The 23,426-nt window shown below is 57.9% G+C and overlaps 1 long non-coding RNA gene across 7 annotated transcripts in view; it reads left to right on the plus strand.

Moving 5' to 3' along the window:
- Nucleotides 1-1,478: 1,478 nt before the first annotated feature.
- Nucleotides 1,479-23,426, plus strand: part of LOC142830822 (uncharacterized) — a 74,275-nt gene continuing 52,327 nt past the window's right edge. For 3 of the 7 annotated variants that reach the window (XR_012906335.1, XR_012906339.1, XR_012906338.1), the window contains exons 1-3: nt 17,584-18,236; nt 20,645-21,523; nt 22,595-22,701. This is a non-coding gene — a long non-coding RNA (uncharacterized LOC142830822). Of the gene's footprint in view, nt 2,362-17,582; nt 18,624-20,644; nt 21,524-22,594; nt 22,702-23,426 lie in introns of those variants that run through there. The other 4 variants (XR_012906340.1, XR_012906336.1, XR_012906337.1 and 1 more) reach the window with 4 other exon arrangements.

Genomic DNA, 23,426 nt, shown 5'->3' on the forward strand with positions numbered 1-23,426 from the left:
TGCACCCATGGGGGGTGTTTGCCCCAAAAGTTGGTACAGGGGGCCATGGGCAGTGTCGAATGCGAGATTCTGTACGTGCTATTGTACGGTATCTGTGCGTGGAGTTATAAACATGGGCTCTGTGCGGATGCTGGCAGGCTCTCTGTCTGAGGCAGAGCAATGGGGAAGGAATGCTCAGCCAGTGGCTGTGCTAATTAGCAAGGAGACAATGAATCTCTAGGTACCAGTACACACCTCAGGAATGAGAGTGATACCTGCAGACCAGCCAGGGCCGAGAGCTGCCAGCACGGGACACAGAGATAGGACCTGCAGTAACCTGCTCTGGCCAGGAAGATGCCAGAGGAGGGATATAAGTGCCATGTGCCACCCTCCATCTTGTCTTCAGCTCAGCTCTTGATCCCAGAAGTAGCCTCGCAGGGAACCACGAGCTGGAAAGAACTGGACCCATCCTGACATAGGACGTGCACCAGAGACTTTTAAGCCAGCAGTTGTAACATCTCTTCTACAAGCCTGTATCAAGACTTTGTGATTCGATGCATGTAATGTACGATACTTTAACAACCTCACTCTCCTGCTTTTCTTTCTTTTAGTAATAAAGCTTGAGGCTCTGTCTTGCTCTAGGGCAGGCTGTACACACGGCAACGTCCTCACAGACTTCTCGGTGAGAATTTCAGCTCTTTTCTTCTTCTTCAAACCTTCCAATGCGAAAGCTTCACGAGGGCCGAGAGGGGATGTTTTCAGGAAAATGTTCACGGGGGGGGGGGGGGGTGTCAAAATTCAAAATGTCATTGAAATTTTCCAACATTTGGGCTAGGCCTAGTTGCTTTGCTGGGTCCTCGGTGAACCCCTCCCGCCACACCCCCACTGGGGTGTACTTGTCCTTGAGGTCACTTGGTTAGGAAGGAGCCTTTGGTAGGATCGTCAGCACAGCTGGAGGTTCCAGCTTGTAACGCGGTGCCATGTAAGTGGCATCTCCTCACTCGAGACTCACTCCCTATGTGCATCCAGCGTCAGCGCCGTTCACTCTGTGGGGTTTTTACTATACTTGTGTGACGGCGCGTTGGGGTTTTCCCGTCTCCTGCACCCCCGTAATGGCACGGACAGACTCCACCAGCCAGTAGAACAGAGGGAGTTTATTGCTTCTCCAGGATACAGCATAGCACAGATGTCATCTGGTCACAGGGCAGGCCTAGGATGCCTCAGCCCCCCTTGAGACGGGGGAGCCTGGGCCCCTAAATCCCAGCCCGTTGCCTAGGCTGCTTCCTTCATGATACCAGCCAGAAACCTAACTCACTCACTTCCAGCCCTGCCCCCAGCCAGGGCTCTACTCCCCTTCTTCCCATTGTTCCTCTCCCTGGGAGATAACTGGTCAGACAGGTTTGGAGCCCCCTTTGCATAATGACTCATCCCCTGCAGTGCTGGGCCGTGCTGCAGCCAGCAGCCAGTGGAGGTCACTCACAACCCACTGCCCAGCATAGCAACCAGCAAGGTACCCACACTAGGTCACAACTTGCTTTCAGGCAGCTGAGGCCAGGTCTACACTAGGGGGCATAGTTAGCCTAAGATATGCAACCCTAGCTATGAACGTAGCGTGGCTGGAGTTGATGTACCTTAGGCTGAATTTCTGCCACACACCCCTGCAGCGGGTCGATGGGAGAAACTCTCCTGTCAACTTCCCTTACTCCTCGTGCCCTGGTGGGATGCTGGAGTCAATGGAAGTACCATCAGCAGTTGATTTAGTGGGTCCTTACTAGACCCGCTCAATCAAACCCCGGGAGATCAATTTCCACAGTGCTGATCTCCTGGTAAATGGAGCAAAGCCCTAAGACCACATGAGCCCTTCCTATTCCTCCTTGTGCCTCCTCCACAGAGCTCACCCGAAAGACTCCAGCAAGGACGCTGGGGCTGTGGGAGTGTGACCCAGGGCCTGGCCAGGCCCTAGAGCAAGAAAGGCCCCGTTTGTGTCGGACACACTGAGCCCCAGGGAACAAAAAATGGATTCATTTGGCGTGGCCAGAATCAGTGCGAAGCAAGCACGGAGCCGCCTAGGGCACTGCATGGAGATGCAGCAGCACAACCGGGTCTGTTGGCCTTCAGGGGACGTCTCCCTGGTGAGCGTGTTGTTGTGAAACTTCCCAGGGTGTTGATGGACGGTTCGACGGCTGGAATGTCCTGCCCCCTGGAGAGCACGCTGCCGCTGCCTGGGAGGGTGCAATGATTCCTGGAGCGCGGGAAGGCCCGGCCTTATCTGAAAAGAAAGATCAACAGGCAGGAAATCGCTCGGCTTCAGGTTTCCACGCGCTCAATTCACTGGAACGACGTGTCAGATCCGGGAGGGTCACAGGAGCCCTCGGAGACGCAGTAAGTACCGTGAAGCTGAGGTACCAGGTTACAGGGAGAAGCCGCATGAGGAGTTTCATTCTTTTGGGGGAAAGAGATGATTTCTAAAAAGAGAGGAATGTTGCAGCCCCAGAAATGTTGGCCAGCCTTAGTAATCACTACAGCCCGAGGGGACGCTTGGGGATGAGAGATACTAAAGACACATAGAACGCAGCTAAGCAGTGTTTCCCAGAAGTTATGCACTTATGGGGCCGCCCACAGCTCGGTTTGTGTTTCTCCTCAGGGTGCACAGTGGCAGATGCCTCAGTGCACAGAACAAAATGTATTCCACACATGGATGGAAAAGATCAGAGGGCGTATGCAATTAAGGGGATGTGCTGCCTGTGACGTACTGTTGGTACCTTGCTGGTTGCTAGGCTGGGGCTGTGGGAGACCCCCACTGGCTGCTGTCTGTACCACGGCCCAGCCGAGTAGCTGATGGGTCAGGGAGGTGACCTGTTCGACCGGTTACCTCCCAGGGAAAGAAACAAGGGGAGGTGGATGCCGCCCCTGGCTGGGGGGCAGGGCTGGAAGAGAGTTAGTTTCTGTCTGGTGGTATGGAGGAGACAGCCTAGGGAAAGGGGCTGGGATTTAGGGGCCCAGGCTCCCCCATCTCAAGGGGGGCTGAGGCATCCTAGGTCTGCCCTGGAACCAGCTTACATCCGTGCTGTGCTGTATCCTGTAGAGGCAATAAACTCCCTCTATTCCACTGGCTGGTGGAGTCTGTTTGTGCCATTACGGGGGTGCAGGAGACGGGAAACCCCAACGCGCCATCACACTGCCCCCTCCCAGAGGGTTGCACGTCCCAGCGACCTCCCGGGAAGGTGGCCCAAGGAGCGTGAGCCAAGACACGCGGGTTGGTGGGCTTGATCGTGGCATGCAGAGCCCCCTTTCATGCTGCATGCGGGGTATAGCTCTGAGCTTGCTCGGCCTCGCTCCAAGGGAAGCCAGCCTCAGCAATCCAGCTCTCACCTGCTCTCGAACAGGGGAAGGTGCGACTGTGGTTGGGTTTGACAGAATCAGGACCGCAGGACCGTCTGCGTAAACAGCCCCCTCCTGCTTAGCACAGCAATCGCCCTTGGGCGTGCTGGCTCTTTCCCTTAGGCCTCCGGCTAGTCCGCAAGATGCTCCCCATTGCTGTGTTTAAGAACATTGCCCAGAGCGTTGACATGTAGTCCCCTCGAGGGGACCCCACCCCAAATACCCGTGTCTGCTACCACCCCTGACCGCTGCTCGTGTCCGGTACATGCATACCTACCTGTGCTCTTGGAAACAACTGAGCAGTCCAGAGGCATCAGAGACTGACCGCAATAGAGAGACTCATGCGCTTCCCTGGGCGAAACCCAAGAGCCACTCACCCGAGGAAGTGGGTTTGCCCACGAAAGCTCATGATACTATATAGAAATATTGTTGTTAGTCTCCAAGGTGCCACAGGACTTTTTAAAATTTGTTTTAAAGTTCCAAACTCACACAGCTACCCCTCTGAGAGGTTTAAACACACGCGCTTATCCGCAGGAATGTTTGTCTAAGCATGTCAAGATTTGTGTAAGTTTCCTTTCATTTTTCTCAGTTCGTGTAGATCTCTGTAATATTCTGCGGTTGCCACATGAGATTCCTTGCCTGTGATCATAGAATCATAGACTAATAGGACTGGAAGGGACCTCAAGAGGTCATCGAGTCCAGCCCCCCGCCCTCAAGGCAGGACCAAGCTCCGTCTACACCATCCCTGACAGATGTCTATCTAACCTGTTCTTAAATATCTCCAGAGAGGGAGATTCCACCACCTCCCTTGGCAATTTATTCCAATATTTGACCACCCTGACAGTTAGGAATTTTTTCCTAATGTCCAATCTAAACCTCCCCTGCTGCACTTTCTCCACATCTTTCTTGAAATGTGGCGCCCAGAACTGGACACAGTACTCCAGCTGAGGCCTAACTAGTGCAGAGTAGAGCGGCAGGATGACTTCACGAGTTTTGCTTACAACACACCTGTTGATACAACCTAGAATCATATTTGCTTTTTTTGCAACAGCATCACACTGTTGACTCATATTCAACTTGTGGTCCACTATGACCCCTAGATCCCTTTCCGCCATGCTCCTTCCTAGACAGTCGCTTCCCATCTTGTATGTATGGAACTGATTGTTCCTTCCTAAGTGGAGCACTTTGAATTTCTCTTTATTAAACCTCATCCTGTTTACCTCTGACCATTTCTCTAACTTGCTAAGGTCATTTTGAATTATGTCCCTATCCTCCAAAGAAGTCGCAACCCCACCCAGTTTGGTATCATCTGCAAACTTAGTAAGCGTACTCTCTATCCCAATATCTACATCATTGATGAAGATATTGAACAGTACGGGTCCCAAAACAGACCCTTGAGGAACTCCACTTGTTATCCCTTTCCAGCAGGATTTAGAACCGTTAACAACAACTCTCTGACTACGGTTATCCAGCCAATTATGCACCCACCTTATCGTGGCCCTATCTAAGTTATATTTGCCTAGTTTATCAATAAGAATATCATGCGAGACCGTATCAAATGCCTTACTAAAGTCTAGGTATATGACATCCACCGCTTCTCCCTTATCCACAAGGCTCGTTATCCTATCAAAGATAAGATGTTGTGTAAAGTCTTGCTCGGGTATCAGCTGACATGATGGCAACACCGGACAAGTATTGATGTATCCCATCTCTGACACACAATGCTGGTCATGTGATCCCAGCGGCGTTTCTTTCCGAGTGTTACTAGTCCTGCACGCTTCTTTCACGCCTTCCTCTGAAAGCCCTCGGTGCCTCGCCAATGCACAGGACTCCTTGGATGGGGGAAGTGTAATATTCAGAGCAGAATTCAGCAGGCAATGGCCTTTCGTCTTGTCTGGGAGGTGCGGGGCGTTCTGCCAAGGATCATTGGCGGGGTCTTTCTAAATCTCAGGTTGTCCCTGCAGGCCCCCGCTGCACCGAGGCTGCCTGCCCGGCCGCTGCTTGCATTTGGCTGTTGCTTTGGGAAAAGAGAGCAGTGGTCGGGGGTGGAAAGCATAATCAAGGGCCGAGCAAACTGCCCAGCGTTGACTCCATTACCCGGCTTGCCTTGGGTGGCCCCTGGCCCAAAGCAGCCACTGGTGAGGGGTGGGGAAGATGTCAGACGGCTGCAGCTGGGCCCAGGGATGGCGCCTAGCAGCTAACGTGTGTGGAGGCTTTTCCTAGTTCCGTGAATTGTCCAGGGGCGGCTGTCACGTTGTTGGATTGTGAGGGGAGCAGCCGGCTCACTGCTGCGCCCGTGGGGGGGTGTTCGCCCCAGGAGTGGTACAAGGGGGCCATGGGAGGGGTCAAACAAAAGCTACTTTCTTCTGATTCTGTATCTGCTCTTCAGAGATCTGTGTAATGTCTGTGTGTGGAGTTAGGAATCAGTATGGAGACTGGAAGTCTCTCTGAATGTGGCTGAGCATTGGGCAGAGCCAGGCCTATGGACATGCACATTACCGAGGCCCTGTGGGACAATGGCTCTCAGTGGGCCAAGGACACACCTCGGGAATGGTGACCGACGCCTAAGGGCTACCAGCAGGGGACACAGGGATAGGCCGCTGGCCAGGTGACCTGCTGGTTTTTTGGAACCGGACAGAACTTGTTCGGGGTAGGTGGGATTGGGTTCTAAGACCCCCCACCTGTGTATGAGGCCCGGGTCCATCTGGGGCACGGATATTGCTGAGGTGTCGAGGGGTTTTGCTCGTGTGGCTTCAGGCAGGCAGCTGAAGCGCCCTGTGGGACTGGTGTGGGCCTGTTTGGAGAGGTCACCAGTCTGGGGGCTGTAAGGAGCCCCCGATTTGAGCAATTCGCCCTGAGTGGACGCCCTCAGCTGTGCCCAGACCTGGCCCGGTCCGTCACAGCAGCTCCAGCCTTGCTCTTTGCTATCCACGAGCCCTCGCCTGGCAGGAACAGTCTGTCAGCGTCTGCGCTCTACTCTAGCGCAAGGAGCCCTGGCTCTGGAAGGGGCTGATCGGGCGCTGCCAGAGGGACAGCGTACCCAGCAATAGGCGTGGGCCTTGTGTGTGAGCGTTGGTTGCCTGCGCCGGGTGGGCGGTTTGCCCGGTAACGCGGGTTGCGTGGCGTTGCTTCTGTTCTCTGATCAGAGGGGCGATCCCAGCCGCCGCTTTCTGGGATGGAGAGAGGCGCCCAGCCTGCTTCACGAGCCCCTTCTCCTTTAGCTGCGGTTTCCACCTGTCCCCTCGCTACGGGCAGAGCGCGAGCACCCCTGGGCATGGGTGCCACCGGCCCAAAGGGGAGTGTCATGAGAATGTGGGTGAGTTCCACCCAGCAGAAGGGAAATCCCGGCCGTGGGGTCTCGGCTGCTCCACGGGTAGCCCCACGGCGGGGCGAGGAAATGGCCACGGGTGGAGCTGACCTCCAGACTCAGGCCCCTGGCAGAGGAATCCCATTGCACTGCACAGCCACCGAGCTCCATGGGGCTGGGCCGGGCAGGCAAGGCCCCAAACTAGCGCCAGGTCCCAGGGCTGGCCAGGAGCCCTTTCTTCCAGTGACAAATGCTCCCATGAGAGTGAATGTTTTTGTCAAAACCATGTGCACAAAACCATTGTGTGGGGACGGGAAAAGTCACAAACCCTGAAAAATTTCCCCTCGAAACCAAACGTGTCCAGTGTCGCGCAGAAAAGGTCTCCGTTGTCAATCAAAGCCTTCAGCGTTGGCTACAAACTTTTTTTTTCATGACAAGTGTCTGCGCTCTCGGCCCCAGTTCTGAGGGGTGGGGCGAGGCCCTTTCAGCCGACAATATTGTTCCTGCTGTGGCAGATACACAAGGCCGTGGACAGCACCTTCCTGGGCTTCCTGCTCTCCACTCCGAATCCCCCCCGGCTGGACTTTGCTGCTGTGCTGATCCGTGTCAGGGCCACCGGAGCGAAATGCTCCCAATATACTGCAGGGAGCAGTCTTGGCCTGGCAGCAGGGCGCAGGCAACGGCCTAATGAGTCATTTCCCTCCCTAATTGCCCTGACTCTCTGATGCAAGGAATTAGACACTATGTGTTTTGGTTGGAACAGGACGCTGTTATTAAGCAAAGTGTGTGATAATTGTGCCGGGGGAACATGAGCGTCTATCGCCCGGCACTCTAATCCATCATCGTGCGCTGCTAAATGACTGAAATTGCACCGCATTTAAGACGAAAATTACCCATAATCAAGGGCTTGTTGAACTGACGCTCAGGAGAAATGTCTGGTACCTGCCTGCTGCATCCCCTCCCTCGCAACCCCAGCCCGCAGCCCCGCCAGGGAACGAGCGCCTACAGCCCCTGGCCAGGCAAAGGCAGCCCCGCTGGCTGGAGCCGGGATACGGGCCCTGGCCTGGCTCTCCTGCACGCAGGCGGGGCGTTGTCCTTGCAAGCCACTGGGAAGGCAAATGCTGCCTGAGTGCACAGCACAAGGCGGTGCTGGCCCAAGCCCGGGGTGTCACATTTCTCCAGCGGCATTGGTGGCCCTGCCACGTTCGAACTGCGCCACAGCTGGTCCCTGGTCCACGCGGAGAGCCGCGGGCGGGAATAGCTTTATTCGGGCCCACGTACACTGGGGAGAGGGAGACGAGCGTTGGCGCTTCCACAGAGCCGCTCGACAGCTCCTAACCCACCTTGTCTGTAATACCCCGGGGCCCACATGGCTACACAACGCTGCATCCAGCAGTAGCAGAGGGCCATTTGCTGCGGACTGGGCTAAGGGACAGGGCCAAGGCAGCACCACTACAAAGCCTGCAGACCTCCCACTACAGCGTAGGTGAGAACTGAGTTAGAGCAAGGATTTCAGAAGCCCCTTTGCCAGAGTGATCCTCCCTGCTCCCCTGTATGGATGAAGGGCAGCACCAGGACCAGAAAGGAGAGCCATAACCATTAGACCAGACTGCCTGTCAGCTTGCATCCTTATTAACGATTCCATTGTTAATTTGCTAACTTACACAGGACTCAGCTCAGCTCCAAATATGTTTATAAATGTCCCTCATCTACGTGATCCTGTCCTGGGGAGGACGGGGCTAGTAGGTCGCCAGGGCTGTTGAGGACAAAGGCGGGGCGAGCACCCTGAGCAATGCGCGGCGCTTTGAGGGGGTGGTGCTGGAGCAGTCCTTTTCCCACCCCACATAAATAGGCAGGCTAGTCTGAAAGGGTGACGAATGGCAACCATTCATGCCGCGTGCTAGCGCGACTTCCTGGCTGAAGGGGGCCGCTTTATCGCGCGCTTCCTTTGCTTATGCGGGAAACGGATGGTTTCCGAGCCACACGTACAAACCAGCTGGGATGTTGCGGGTAACCGGATTTGTATGGAACCTGTGGGCCGCCCATAAGAATCTCCCCTCTTGGTGCAGCGGCCCTCTCCTAGAACACGTCTACGCTGGCCGCCGGGGAGCGCTGGCAGTGCCAGGGCCGTGCGCCGAGCGCAGCAGGGAAACGCTGTGGGGTGTCCACGCAGCCAGCCACCAGCGCAGCAGCACGGCCCCACATGCGGCACCTGCCGTGGCTCTCCGAGCGGTGCGTTCCGGCCAGCTCTCCCACCGAGCGCCGCCTCTGCCGCGGAGGTGTGTGGGGCAGCCTGGGTCCTGTCCCAACGCCCTGTAGTGAGTCACTTCGCATCCCAGCATCCCCTGTGCTTCCATCCGTATTTGGTGCCGTCTTTCCATGGCTTCTGTGCTGCACGCTCTGCCTCCTCGGGCCGTGGGGTGCTTCTCCGGGGTTCTTCCTCGGTGCCTGGGGGGTCACCGGGACGTTTCACAGACAAACGCAGGCTGATTCGGAAAGGTGCACAGCACAGCCGGGGGGGTCAGGTCAGACATTAGGAAAAAGTTCTTATCTCTCAGGGTGGTTAAACGCTGGAATAAGTTGCCTAGGGAGGTTGTGGAATCTCCATCACTGGAGATATAGAAGAGCAGGTTGGACAGACACTGTCGGGGATGGTCTAGACGGTGCTGGGTCCTGCTGTGAGGGCGGGGGGGCTGGACTCGACGACCTCTCCAGGTCCCTCCCTGTTCGAGGGTCCTGTGATAACGTCTGCATCCTTCAGAGCACTGGTCTGCCCAGGAAACTGCAAGTGGGGACTTTCCACTGGAGCAGAAGATCACGAGGGGGAAGTGGAGATGCCCGTTGTGATCCTTGGAGACCCTGCCTGCCCGGCTCATGCCGCCGTGTGCTGGGAGCCTTGTTGGCAGCAAGGAGCGGTTCCCTAACAGCCTGAGCAGGCGCCGAGTGGCTGGGGCGTGTGCTCTGAGCCGTTTGAAAGCCGGCTGGCGATGTGTCGACAGGAAGCGGGACCTGGCCAACGATACCATCTCTCTGGTTATCGCTGCGCTGTATCCTCTGTATTTGTGATGGGGAGGGTGAAAGCTTCACTCAGGGCTGCACCACTGAGGCCTGGCGCCTGGAGGTGGAGTCTGAAAGGCCCAAGACCCAGCGTGGGGCTGCAAGGATCAGGGATGCCTGGAGGCGGCAGGTGGATGCTGAAAGTCAGTCCCGTTGCTGTGGGGCGGAGAGCAGGGGCTGCGTTGCTAGGGGGTCTCTCCGGTTGGTCTGTGCGATGCACTTAGTGCACGAGGGACGGTTGCGGTGGGGGGAGGGTTGCTTGCCTGCTGGTTTTCATGCCGTGGAGTAAAGATTTCTCTGGAACACACGAACTTCATTCGTTACCACCACACAGAGCACAGCTGACGTGTGGCCCTCCGCGCTCGGGGGAGGGGCGGCCGGGGGGAGACAGGCCTGTGAGCCTCCCAGATTTGTGTGTCCAGGTTTCAGATGCAGCCCTCTGAGGCACTGTGCCAAAGTGCAAAGCTGCAGCCAGTTGGGGGGATGTGGCTCTGAGTGGGCACTTGGCCCTGTGGCCCCATTGCCAAGGCTGCCTACGAGACCACCCGCACAGGCTGGATTTTCTGCAGCCCGTCTGCACCGGGGGGATCTGAAAGGGTTAATCTGCCAGAGGGCAGCTCCTCCACCTGGCATGTGCTGGACACTAGAGTGGGGACAGCGTTTTCCACCGAGACCCGGAGCCAGGCTAGAAATCGGGAGGGCAAGTCGTGCCTGGCCAATCTGATTAGCTTCTGTGATGAGGTCCCTGGCTCTGTGGACGTGGGGAAGTCGGTGGATGGGATAGACCTTGACTTTAGCAAGGCCTTTGATACGGTCTCCCACAGGATTCTTGCCAGCAAGTGAAGGGCGTCTGGACTGGAGAAATGGACTGTAAGGCGGATAAAGCTGGCTAGACTGTTGAGCATACGTCACAGGGAGGTCTAGGTGGGATATTAGGACAAACTGTTTCCCTAGGAGGGTGGAGAGATTCTGGGCTGGGTTCCCAGGGGAGGGGGTGGAGTCTCCATCCCTAGAGGTGTTTCAGTCCCGGCTTGCCAAAGCCCTGGCTGGGATGGTTGAGTCGGGGCTGGTCCTGCTTTGGGCAGGGGCTGGACTCGGTGCCTCCTGAGGGCTCTGCCCGCCCTGGGGTTCGGTGGTACAAACCGCTTGCCTGTGCTAGCCCGGGTGAGGCTGCAAGAGAACACGTCCCCCTGTTCCCCGAGCCAATGCCTCAAAGCATCAGGCCCTCTGGCCGGGATGGCCTATCCAGGCGATGCCCCAGAATCTTTGCAGGATGGCCAGAGCTGCCGGGTCTGCAGGGCCGCCTGGGCTAGTGAAGTGCTGAAAGCTCCTGCCCCTTCAGAGCTCCTCCATGCCACGGAAGCCTGGCCCCCAGGAGCCCCCCGCTGACGGGCGGTTAGAGAAGCGCCGTGTGCCCACGGCTCCCGGGGAAGTCAGTCCTGACTGCTGAGCGAGAATGAGCATCCCCGCCCTAGAACCAGTCGGCTCGGACAGGTCTCGTCTTTCTCCCGTGTGCAGTGGCCTCCTGTGGCGGCCCCGGGCCCCGGCCTTGTGGGGCTGCCCGGGGGACTGGGAGGGAGGAGGGTTGCCACAGAACTTCTCACCCACGTTCACACGCCCCCTCGTATCCCAGCGCCCGGCACGTTCTCTCCTCCCGAGAAACCCGGCCCACTACACCACCAGGGCCCGGTCTCTTTCCTCCTTGGCCCATGCGTTGGCAAACCAGTCCTTTGCCCCTCCCCACAGTCCACAAAGGCACGAGAGCCCCGGGCTGGCCTGGCTCAGAGCCCCCAGAGAGGTGGCGAAGCTGACAAGTCTCCTAAGCACGATGCTTCTTTCCAAAAGCGCCCTCGCTCCGTCGGATCGGCTGGGCTGGGCTGGGCACTGGAGGAGAGACGTGTGGTCAGGCTGGTCCCTTCGGCCTTCGGCTCCACGCCTCTAGGCCGGGGTTACTGTAAGATGACTGAGGCCGTACAAGGGAGAGGGAATTGCTGGGCGGCTGCGTCTGACCCGAAGGACCTCTGGCTGAGAAACGGTCGGGCTCTCCTGCCCCGGAGGCGCCTGTGCAGCGTGCCCACGGGAGAGGGAGGCGGCAGGAGGGAGCTGAGCTTGCAGGTGCATTTCATTCCAGTTCTTTAGCCGCTGCAGGCACCGGAAGAAGCTGCTCGCGTATCACAGGGCTTCTCACCAGCTCAAGTGACCGTTTCTGCTGCACTGTGCACTGGTGCCGCTGCAGGGACCCCGTGTCAGGCACACCGGCCACGGCTTGCTGGGCCTGTTTTCCTGTGGGAAATCGGGACCATGCTCCTCTGCTCGACTTGATTCCCCGGGATGCCCTAGGCCAGGGGACACACTGCAGGCCCGGCTGCCCCTTCCCAAGGCAGGAGAGGAGCTTTCCTTGGAAGGTGGGTGGCTAATGGGCCAGCTCAGGCACTGCAGAATGTGGCCCTCCGGGTCGGCTGCGCGGCGTTAGCCAGACTTACGCCCCGTGCTGCCAGCTTAGCTGGAGCGAGGCTGGAGAGACGCCCCCGCCGGGGCCCGGGGTGGGTCAGAGATGGGAGTGCTCCTGGTCTGGCCGGCTCCTTGCAGCCTCGGCGTTTCCCTGACGGGGTGAGAGCAGAACCAGCTGTCTGAGTTATCACGACGTTTGGCCGGGGGTGCCAGCCACGCCAGGGGAGCCTGCATCCACGGCACGTGGCAGTGACACTGCCACTGTCTGTTCCCTGCGGGAGGCTCTTGAGCCGCCATTCATGCTCCTGCAATAAAACCTTCCCACTCGGCAACAGCCCCCCAACATACGGCCCCACTGCCCGCAGGCCAGAGTCTTGTGAGTCCATGGCAATCCACTCTGGGTCGCCTTCCCTTCGTGCCCCCCAGTCCTCTGTTCACAGCCGGGCCTGGCCCCTGCTCAACCCGGGGAGCCAGACGTTTAGGGTACGTCTCCCCAGCAATGCTATTCCGAAATCACTTCCTCCGCGTCTACACAGCAGGCAGCTATTTCGAAATCGTGTTTCAATCCGGTCAAGCTGGAGGCCTGCTCCCTCCGGCGCCTGCACCCCCCATTGCAGGGGGAAGGGCCGTCAGCGCGAGAGTGCTCCGTTTCCAAATACGTGCTGTGCGGCCGCGCCCGCTTTCGAAATAAGCTACCCAACCGCTGCAGCTCCATGCGGGTAGCTGACCTTGAGGTAAGCCCCGCAGCGTAGCCGCACCGTAGCCGCGTTTGCCCGATGCCGAGGGTCGCTAGGGAGTTGCGGCGGCCGAGATTTTCATGTCCCCTGACGGTCCGGAGCGTGAGCGACGCGTTTCCCGCTCTTTGTCACTTTAAAGACTCGGTGAAAAATAACGTCTGTGGCTTATGGCGCTCCCGCCAGATCCTGCGAGTCCACGTTCTCCCTCGGGAGCTGACAGCGCCGAGAGCCCCCGAGCTCTGTAAGCGGAGAAGGAGCTCCAGTAATTCCTGTCTAGACGAGCTTCGGAGTCCAGGGGCCAGAGATGAAAGGGCACTTTATTAAGACAGGACGTAAATCCGCTCTGCCAACAAGTGCACACGCCTCGATTATTTACACCTTCTTCCTCCCGCCGGCCCCTCCAGCCACATGAAAGCGCTGCCAGGACTCGGGCGACAGATCTAACCGTGCGCAACCGGGCTCTGGGCGCTTTTGTTTCCAGCGGGTCACAAGAAAGGCTCCGCGGGTCTGCACACGGCCTGACGAGCTAGATGCCTCCCGAGAGGAGCTTGTTAGTCAGAGCTGCGGGCCGGGAAGGTCCAGCTGCGATATTTGTAAAGTGCCCTTTTCCCATGCGCGCTGCCGCCTCTCCCCTCCTCTCCCCTCCCCACACCGCTCCTGTTTCTGGGTTCTCTCTGGCGGGGGGTGGCGGTTGCAAAGGGTTCGAAACGACCCGCTGCACTGTGGTGTGGAGATTTCTGGGCCTTGCAAGGAGGCCAAGCGGCCGAGCAGGGGAGCGGGAAAGGAGCCGGCCCAGGCTGAGGTGGAGGATGCACACCTCTGCAATTGGAAGCCACCTCTCTCTTAAGGCTTCTCAGATGCTACCGCCCCGAGTTCTGTGAAATCGGGTTGTGTTCTGGAGCCGCCTTCCCGCAGAGCCGCCTGTTTGCACCCGACGCCCCAGCGTGCGTGTGCCATCGCTGTACCAGGCTCAGCTACGGGGGAGCCCTGGGGGCTATGCAGGGTCTGAGGTTGGCTTTGTAAATAAAATAGCTGGGCCCTGGCTCGCTTGGGTGCTCGCTGTCCACCCCCCTCAGGGCGCATGGTTTGGTGTGGGGGTTCTCGCCGCCCCTGTGCCCCAGGGGGTGCGGTGAGCGGTAGTCATTCCGGGGGCGCTGCCGTGAGCGTCGCAAACGAAACGTGCACGAGACGTGGCAGAAGGGGCGGCGGAAAAGCCTCATTCATGTGGGAGGCCGACCGGGTGTCTACGTATCGCCGGGGACCGGCGGCAGCAGCGTCTCCTCGCTCGCTGGCGCCCCAGGGGGCCTCAGGCTAGTCCATGTCGTGTGCTCGCTGCTGTGTTACTTTGCAGCTTGTCCTCAGAGAGCACCCGAGACTCTTACCTTCTCCCGCGTGCTCCGGACAGGCGGGCACCTTCCGCCGCTCAGCTCTCCTCAGCAAGCCCTGGCTCTCACACGGGCCTGACTGAAATCGCCGCACTGCACGCCCAGGCCAAGGGCTTTCCTGAACAGGGGCCTTCCAGCTCTCTAAGGGCGCGTACGTGGCCCGTCAATGGGCAGCTGATCAGACGGCTCTGTGGGACGGAAGAATCCCCCCGGATCGCCACCCAACCAAGGCTGCGTCTAGATTGGCCAGTTTTTCCAGAAAATCAGCCACTTTTCCGGAAAAACTTGCCAGCTGTCTACACTGGCCGCTTGAATTTCCGCAAAAGCACTGCCGGTCTCGTGTAAGAAATCAGTGCTTCCTGCGGAAATACTATGCTGCTCCCGTTCGGGGCTTTTGTGCGCAAAACAAATCTGAGCCGTCTACACTGGCCCTTTTGCGCAAAAGTTTTGTGCAAAAGGGACTTTTGCCCGATCGCGAAAATGGCGATTGGGGCTTTTGTGCGCAAAAGCGCGTCTAGATTGGCCACGGATGCTTTTCTGCAAAAAGTGCTTTTGCGGAAAAGCGTCCGTGCCAATCTAGACGCTCTTTTCCGGAAATGCTTTTAACGGAAAACTTTTCCGTTAAAAGCATTTCCGGAAAATCATGCCCGTCTAGACACAGCCCTAGTGTTGTAAGTAGCCTCAGACTGCTCCGTTGCGGCTTCTCTCGGCTCTCAGCAGATCACAAGGCTGCTGACCTGGCTACGAAATGGGGAGGAATAGGTGGTTTGGGATGATTCCCAGGGGGTGTCTCATGAGATCACCAGGCCGTAGCAGCACTATGAGTAGGCAAATGTTACTTAAAGGAAGTTAAAGGTCATCGCTGGTGAGCTGGTGAGCTGGGCAGGTACCTCAGCAAACCGCGGTGCTCGCATGGCTGCAGTGTAAATGCGACTCACCGCAGCCTGTTGAAACGGCAAGGGATCGCTTTCCATTACGGGGTACTTTCCCAGTCACGCTAGCAAAGCAGGGGGCTCTGTGGAGACTCCCGGGCTGTGGGCCTAGCAGCCGCCAGTCTGCAGCCTGCTAGCCTAGAGGAAGACCGGCTGCACGGGGCCTCTCTGTGCTAGGGCGCTGTCTGCTGGCTCTGGTCTGGGTGCTTGTGTGTTCAAGCCGCCCTGCCTTCGGCCTTCCCGCCAGCCCCAGGCCACAGACCTGACGGACGGACCGAGGCCGCCTCGCCGCCCTTTGGGTTCGTTTCCTGCTCCCGTGTTCCCAAATGAGATGCTTAAACCCAGACCATGTATCCGAGGGGTCGCCGTGTTAGTCTGAATCTGCAGAAGCGGCGAGGAGTCCTGTGGCACCTTACAGACTAACCGACGTGGAGGAGCATAAGCAGTCGTGGGCAAAGACCCGCTTGGTCAGCTACACTTCAGTCAGTCTATAAGGTGCCACAGGACTCCTCGCCGCTTTTCCAGAAAATGTAAAATTCTTCTTTGGGGAGTGTCCTGTGGGTGACCGCTGCAGAGCCGGGGGCGCCTTTGGCTGGTGGTTTGCACTAGCTGGTGCACGTGCTGCTGACAGCCAGGCCTGCCGGCTGCCGGGCTGTTTTCCCGGGCCCTTTAAATTGCCGACGGAGCGCTGTGCGGCCCGCTCTGCGGCTCTGAGGGCTGGGCGGACGTGCCACACATCAGGCAGCATGGAGGGCTGGCTGCCCCGTCCCCGTCCCCGTCCGTCCCACCTTCCAGGAGTCAGGTCCCCCCATCTTGCCCAGGAGCCCACGGGGCCCCCTGCTAACCTCCAACGAGCTGCCCTCGGTTCCTCGTCAAGCCTGGTGCGACCGTGTTGTGCACGCTTGGGCTGAGCTCGCTGCGTGGTTTGCTGGGTGCCGAGGGCCTGGGAGGGAGTCACTGGCTACGGAAAAGAGGCTTTTATTTCCTCCCTGGAAAACCCTGCGCAGGTCGCTGGTGGGCACTGGAGCGCGCAGCCCCAGAACTCTGCTCCCCAGGGCAGGAGCCACGGTTCTCCAAGGCGCGTTGCCCTCGGCGTGTGCCGCCGCCTGCCCTCTGAGACGCCGCAGAGGCGAAGGACCCACGAGCGGTTCGCCAGCCTGCTACGGCCTCGGCCATTCACGCGCAGGCTGGCTGGCTGCTGCTAGTGAAAACAGAAGGTGGGTGGGGCGTGTGCGCGCCTGGTGTGGCGCGCTGGGGGGGGCACGCTGGGAGCGACCTTCGCTTCCGAATGCCTCCGGGATTGTGCCCGTTCAGCGCGAGCACGGCAGGCGTGTGGTGTGAGCGGCGCGTCCCAGCCGAACCCGCAGCTCACTTGCGGAATGTTACGTGCTCACCAGAGCGTTTGCACAGCGTGCCCAAGCCAAAAGCCGCTCCAGGAAATTACCTAGGAAATACGGTCAAGTAAACACTCCACAGCTGATCTGGATGGGAGCAGAGAAAGCAGCTCCGTCCCCTGAGCACCAGGCCGGTCTCTCAGCAGCGCTTACAAGCCCTGGCTTGCCAAGGGGCGTGCGGCCGGCCCGTTCCTCCGTTTGCTGCAGCAGTGCGCGACAGTGCGGGAACCACCTGCTCTTTCATCAGCGGCCGGCCAAGACGCCGGCGTCACCCGCACCCCCAAATCATCTCGGGGCTTTCCGGTTTTTGGAGACTTTCACCAGCCAGCGGGGCCGCTTGTAATTCCTTCACGCAGCCCCCTCTTTCAAGTCCCCCTTGCCTTGTTCCCCCGAGCCAGCAGCCCAGGCTGGTGTGCGCCTGAGCCCCGGCAGTCTGACTGGGACTGGGCCCCGCTAGGAGTGGGCCCCTCCTGTCCTGGCCAGCTGTGCCACGACCTCTGGCTCCCCAATACTTCTCAAACATGGACATACACCTCTAATGCCGAAGGGGGGCTAACTCGGATCTCGCAAATCCCGTTTACACGGCATTTACCAAGGGGCTTACACTTGTAGACGCTGCGCTCGATTACACTGTGGAAGTGGGAGGAAGTCTCGTTGCTTCACTTATTTACGGTTGGGAGGGACAAACCCCTGCAGATGCTCTGAAGGGAGGGCTCCTACCCCCTCTGGGTCACGGGCGACGTGCCCAAGCAGACGAATGTGCAGCCGGGGGGGTGGGTAAATATTTTTGCACAAAACCATGAAAGATCTTTTTAATGGCATTTCTATCAACACTTTTTCAACGTTCTGATGAGAAACCGAAAATGGAAATGTTTGCTCATGTTTTCAATGGAAAACAAGCCCAGAAATAACCCCCAAAATGGTGGGTTTTGAATGGACATTTTTCATTGGGGAAAAAAAAAAGTTGAGAGAAAATTGTCAATCCGCTGGAGTCTGTTCCATCTGGGATTTCCAGCAGGAGGGCGGAGGCTGGCATGGAACAGCCCAGCCCCTCGCATTGCAAAGATGCTGCCACCAGCTGGTTAACACAGGAGCACATAAGAGCTGGAGCTGAGGAGATTTCACCACAGGTCACAGATCTGTTGTAAAGGTCAGATCCTGTGCCTCTGTGGGGAACGTCTCCTCTCTCTGTTTAACCTGGCTGCTGTTTCCTCCTTCTGCCATTTATTAATCTAACGGGTTAACCATTGAATCTGACTGCAATCTGATCTCCTTGCAAATCCCTCTTCTCCAGCTGGACTCTGACAGTGACCTGACAGCAAATCCGCTTTTCCTGTCTACCCTGGGAAAGGCAGAGCTGACTGCTGGGGCACGCGCCATGAAATTTACACCCGAAGCTTCCCTGTCCGGGGTGGCAGAGCGTGTTCTGGGAGCTTTAGGGTTAGTTCCAGCTGACAACAGCCATCCTCTGCATTGCATGGGCACTTGGGGGATTGCTTCTGCTTCTAGCTACAGAGATGAGACCTAGTCAGAGGGAATAATGTATTCGACAAGCATTGTCCGGTGTCTGTCTGGGACCTCAGGCTGTTCTTTGCACCCAGCACTGAAGGATCGTAAGTGGTTATTTGCCAGCAGATTTTAATTTTAGCAAACGTATTTGCTATTCCAAATGGGTGCTGTCCGACCGGTCCCTGGAGCCACACGCGTAGTTTCTCCTTCCTGAGCGGAAGGCTGGGATTTTCCGAGAAAGTGGAGGCCGGAAGAAAGGGACCAAACACCTTTGTTTCCAGCTCTCCTGCGGGTGCATTTTGAAGTCACTAGAAGAACAAAACATGCCTGATTTGTATTGGCAAACGAATCCAAAGGGCGACTTGCGGTTGGTCCCCCAGTGACTCTGGCTCAGCGGGCGGTGGAACGCAGGCCTCCTGCCTCCCAGTTCTGTTAGCTGGGAGCTGCTGGGGATGTTTGCAGCGGACGAGTTTCCCAAAATACCAAGCACAGTAAATGCAGGCAGCTAGATAGAGCACAACCCGCCACTGGTTGTGGGAGGGCGAACTCCTGAGGTTCGGTTTGGACAGGCACCCAGTTTGGTCTTTTCCAGAGACCTATTTGAATTGGCTTCACCTCTGGGATCTGGACTTTGGGGCTGGACGTTTTTCGAAGACGGACTCTGTTGCGTCCATTGAGGAAAACGTTCTGTGTTGGGGGCAGGGGAGCAAACAAAGCCCATTGGAAAACAGCAAGAGACATTAAAGAGCTACCAGCTACTTCCCGAGTGGGGGGCCTGGATGGAAAGCTGGGTCTAAATCCCCAGTGGGGATAATCTGGTCCTAATCTGGAACCAAATCCAAACTCCCCTGCAGTAATGGCCGGGCGAGTGACCTATCTCGGAATACCCGGAAGCGTGGGATCCAAGTCGGAATCCCACTACTGTGATTCAGGGCCAATGTTCCTTTCCCACCCACGTGCAGAATAAATGTTATTGTGTGCACCACGGCATGTGTGGATGTGCACCACCCATGGAAACCCAGGCTGCGGGCCCTCTGCTACTCAGCTGGGTGGCATTTGAATCTCTTCTGGGTGGGCGCCCAAATGCCCAGCTTACAGGAAACAGCTCAGGATCCATTTCTTCCCCACAAGGATCGTTAATGGCCAGCCAGGCCTGCTGACAGGGGCAGCAAAGGGGCAAGTGCCCCAGCACCAGAGCCCCGGGCCCTTTGCATGAGCGCCAGAGCACTGTGCCGGGCGCTCCGGGGGGTGCAGAGGGGTACCTGCTCTGGCTCCACCCCTTCCAGCCGAGGCCCCTCCCCTTCCCGGGGTGCAGAGCCCGCCCTGGGGTGGCTGTCAGCCCCACTGTGCCCAGAGCGTCCCACGTGCGCCTGACTGCTCCGAACAGCCGTGCCCAGCGGCTCCCAAGCAGCGTGCACGGGCCATCCCGCCCAGGGGGACGTGCAAAGTCGCCTGCCGCTCAGCCGCCGGGGGAGGAAACTTTGGTTGCTTTTGCCAGTTGAAGCGTAACCGGCCCTGGGGCCGGGAGTGTTTAATCTCCGCTGCTCCCCACCCAGCAGTTCCTGAGTAATAACTTCCCCATTCACCGGAGTCCCAGCCAGGCGGGTGCAGCCCCAGGCCTCTGTCAATATTGACTTCCCGGAAGGCTGCAGGGAGCGGGGGTGGGAGCCGTGCTGGCGAGTTACAAGTTAGCCTCTGCGCTCGAGGGTCTTTGAAGCCGTTAAATACACAGGGCGGCTGAAGTCTGGCCTTGGCGGGGGGGATGCAGCTGAGCAGTCCTGGGGTTTGTCCTTTGGACGGTGGGGCCGTAACATCCGGTGCGACCCAGCCTTGTGCGAGCGGCCCGGGCAGGCCCAGTGCACGCGGGAGGCCTTCGGAACTCCCCTTTGGAAGGCTCTCGTGACCTGTGGGCCGGGGAGGGGACGACGTCTGCCTCTCGTGCGGCTTCGCACAAACCCGGCTCCTTCCCTCTCCTCCCAGCTCCACGGCGCGCACCCGCCTCGCGGCAACCCCACCCCCACCTTGCGGGCTGCATCCCGGTACCCAGAGCGGCGACGTCGCCTCTGCACGGGGGCTGTCTAGCACCGGGCCCTGCCCCCCCGCAGGCTGGGCTGGACTCCTGGCCTGTGTCTGGGGGGCTGGTCTCGTCGCGCAGGGCTCCCCCATTTCTGTCCTTGTCGGAAATTCTCTGTGAGCGAGGGGCTCCCCAGGGTGTCTCTGAATGCGGCAGGGCCGTGTTCTGCATGGAATGCATGTTGTGTTCGCTCTGTGACAGCCCCCCGGTGCAGAAATCCACTGCAAGGTGTGTGTGTGTGTGTGGCTGCTGTCCCTAAAACGGAGCTCGAGTGAAACCGGAGTTGTGGCTTGCCCTGGGCAAGGGGGATTTCGCCCTGAGAGGCCCGTCGTCTCGCCACTAAAGTCAGTGACAAGAACGCCAGCAGCGTGAGAGCTTTGCCGCATGTCACGGTCCTAAGCCCACTCTTGAGTGACCCTGAGTATTTTATGATTTCAGGATCAAGCCATGTGAAACTGGAGGAGCTGCCGGATTGGCGGAGTTTGGATCTGAGGCCTGGCGTTGATTTAAAAGGTAGCAGGACTTTTACGATGAACCTCGGCTGAGTTTTGAGTTACTAACAAAACCTGACTCGGGGAAGGCTTTCCTTGCTTTTAGGTTGCAAAAGATTTGTTCTAGCAAAGGCTGTGAGGGGGGAGGGGGAGATTTCCCACTGTGGAAAACTGATCTTTCTGCAGGAAAAAAACCCCGTTGAATTCTCTAGCAGGGGGAGCGCTGTGTGTTAAATCCCCTGACTGCTTGAAACACTCTGCAGAAAGGGCCACACACTTTATTTCTTGCTGTGTGCTTTCAGAGTAACTCCAGCAGGTTCCATCCTGTTGCATTCGATTGAACTGTCCCCCTGCACCTGACAGCAGTAAAACAAAGGGAAATGGTCTAAAAATAAAGAAGAAAAAATCAAAGGAAAAAGAAAACAAACGCTGGGAGATTTTCCTTCCTACATTTTACTGTAAGAACGTTGAACCTGAAATTGCTGATTCTTCCCGGCGGCAGCCTGTGTCCTGCCACCCAACCCGGGCAGGGCCTGTGATCGCTGCAGCCCTCCGCGGACTTCAGTGAGCCTTGGGCTTCGTCCACACGGATCAGCCTGCCGGGCCGAGACCTTAGTGGGGTCTGCTTGTCCGCACACGCACACGTGCTGCTGTCCGGGGCGGGCTCCGGGGGTGTGCCTGCCCGGCTGCGCCCGGGGCCCTAGAGGCGTTTCAGAGGAGTGGGCCATGTGCCTTTCTCAGCGGGACGGTCAAATCAAAAGTTGCAGTGGAACCATCAAACTCCTGGGGGCTGGGTTCAGCCCACTGGCCAGCGTAAAAGTGCTAGGTAAGTCCTCCAGCAGAGCTGAAGGGGGCCTAGGGCTGCCAGGGGTCCAGTGTTCACCCGGACAGGCCGGTATTTTCGGCTCCTGCCCGGTAAAAAAATTCAGAGAATATTGGACACCTAAGATGTCCTAAAATGTCCGGTATTTTCTGAATTTTTCCCCGGCCAGGAGGCAAAAATGCCGGGCACCTGGAAACCCTCCAAACACTCAGCGCCCGGCCTCTCCCCCCCTCCCAGCCCCCCGACCCCAGCCCCCATGCTTACCTAGTTCCCCAAGGCTGCCGGTACAAAGTGGCTGCCGGCCAAAAGACCTAGGGGAAGCAATGACTCCCCTGGGGCTTAGTGGTCAGCTGCTCCTATCCCTGCACTCACTCTTAAAGGGGACATGCTGTTTTAATGCTGGTGGGTTTTTTTTATTTATTTATTTTTTTTTTGGCTCAACAGCTTTGGTCTCCCTCTCTTTTTTTTCCCCTTCAACACAATTTTTTCCCAGGTTTTTTTTTGGGGGGGGGGGGGTGAGGGGGCGGGGGGGTTTCAACCATCTGGCAACCTTAAGGGGGCCTAAGTGATGCATTTGCCTTGTGCAGGCCTCTGCCCGGAGCTGGATTGCTCCGCAGTGGGGGCACCAAGCATGTTCTGGCGGAGGGCGAGTTCCAGCTGTGCCCCAGGCCTGTCAGCAGGGGTATAAATTCAGGGCCCTGTGCTCCTGCCATGCCCAGGGTGTCTGGGGGAGGCCTGCATGCTGGTGAAAGGGGGATACAGGGGCCTTTGTGTGAGTCAATAGTTGTCACGGTTTGGAGGTTCGGTGCTCCCTGCCGCCTACGTCCCTCAGTGCGAGTGCGCGCTCCACTGTTCCTGCCCGTCCGCCCTCTTCCCACCACCCTCCTCTCTGTTCTCTGCAGTCCCGCCCCTTCCCTAGGCATCATCCAGCACACGCAGAGCACTCCTTATGAATCGGGGCCTCTCTATATCCTGGGGTAGCACGGTGCCCTCGTGTGAGAGATCCCTGGGCAGCGTGGGTTGGGAGAGGTTTGGGTTGGAAGAGTCTCACTTTGTTTCATTTTTTTACGTAAGAACATAAGAATGGCCAGACGGGGTCAGACCAAAGGTCCATCCAGCCCAGTATCCTGTCTGCCGACAGTGGCCAAAGCCAGGTGCCCCAGAGGGAGGGAACCGAACAGGTAATGATCATGCGATCTCTCTCCTGCCATCCATCTCCACCTTCTGGCAAACAGAGTCTAGGGACATCATTCCTTACCCAGCCTGGCTAATAGCCATTAATGGACTTAACCGCTATGAATTTATCTCGTACTCTTTTAAACCCTGTTATAGTCCTAGCCTGCACAGCCTCCTCAGGCAAGGAGTTCCACAGGTTGACTGTGCGCTGTGTGCACTTTTCTCCAAGGAATTGTAAAGAAAGGGGTTTCTGTCTTCCTCAGCTCATCTGGGATTTGCTCAAAGGGTCCGTGACCCTGGAGCTCAGTTTCACATCTGTAGCCCCCCAGGGAGTTTGGGGAGTTTGTCACAGACATTTCACAGAGCAAAGGCGCTAGGATGGGGAACCCGGGAGAGGCTTGCAATGCACGGGGCTGGGAGGCAGGAGAGCTGCATGCTGTCCCTGACTCTGCCGCGCACTCTGCGCGGTGTTGGTCAAATTGCTGGAGTTCTCTGTGCTGTTGTTTCCCCACCTGTACCATGGGGGTGATGCGCTGCAGGGGTCTTTCACAGGGACGCTGTGAGACTCCAGCCCTCCACCTCTGCAATGTGTGTGGGGACCCGGGGCTAGACGGGACTGGAGTGAAGCGTTTTATTGTTGTTCCTCTGGAAGGAGAATCCAGAGTGAGAACCACATGGAGCCGCCAAGAGAACAGGGGCGTCCGCCTTGATTTTTAAAGCAGCGGCTGCC

This window comes from Pelodiscus sinensis, chromosome 10 (assembly GCF_049634645.1).
Source record: "Pelodiscus sinensis isolate JC-2024 chromosome 10, ASM4963464v1, whole genome shotgun sequence".
Lineage (NCBI taxonomy): Eukaryota > Metazoa > Chordata > Testudines > Trionychidae > Pelodiscus > Pelodiscus sinensis.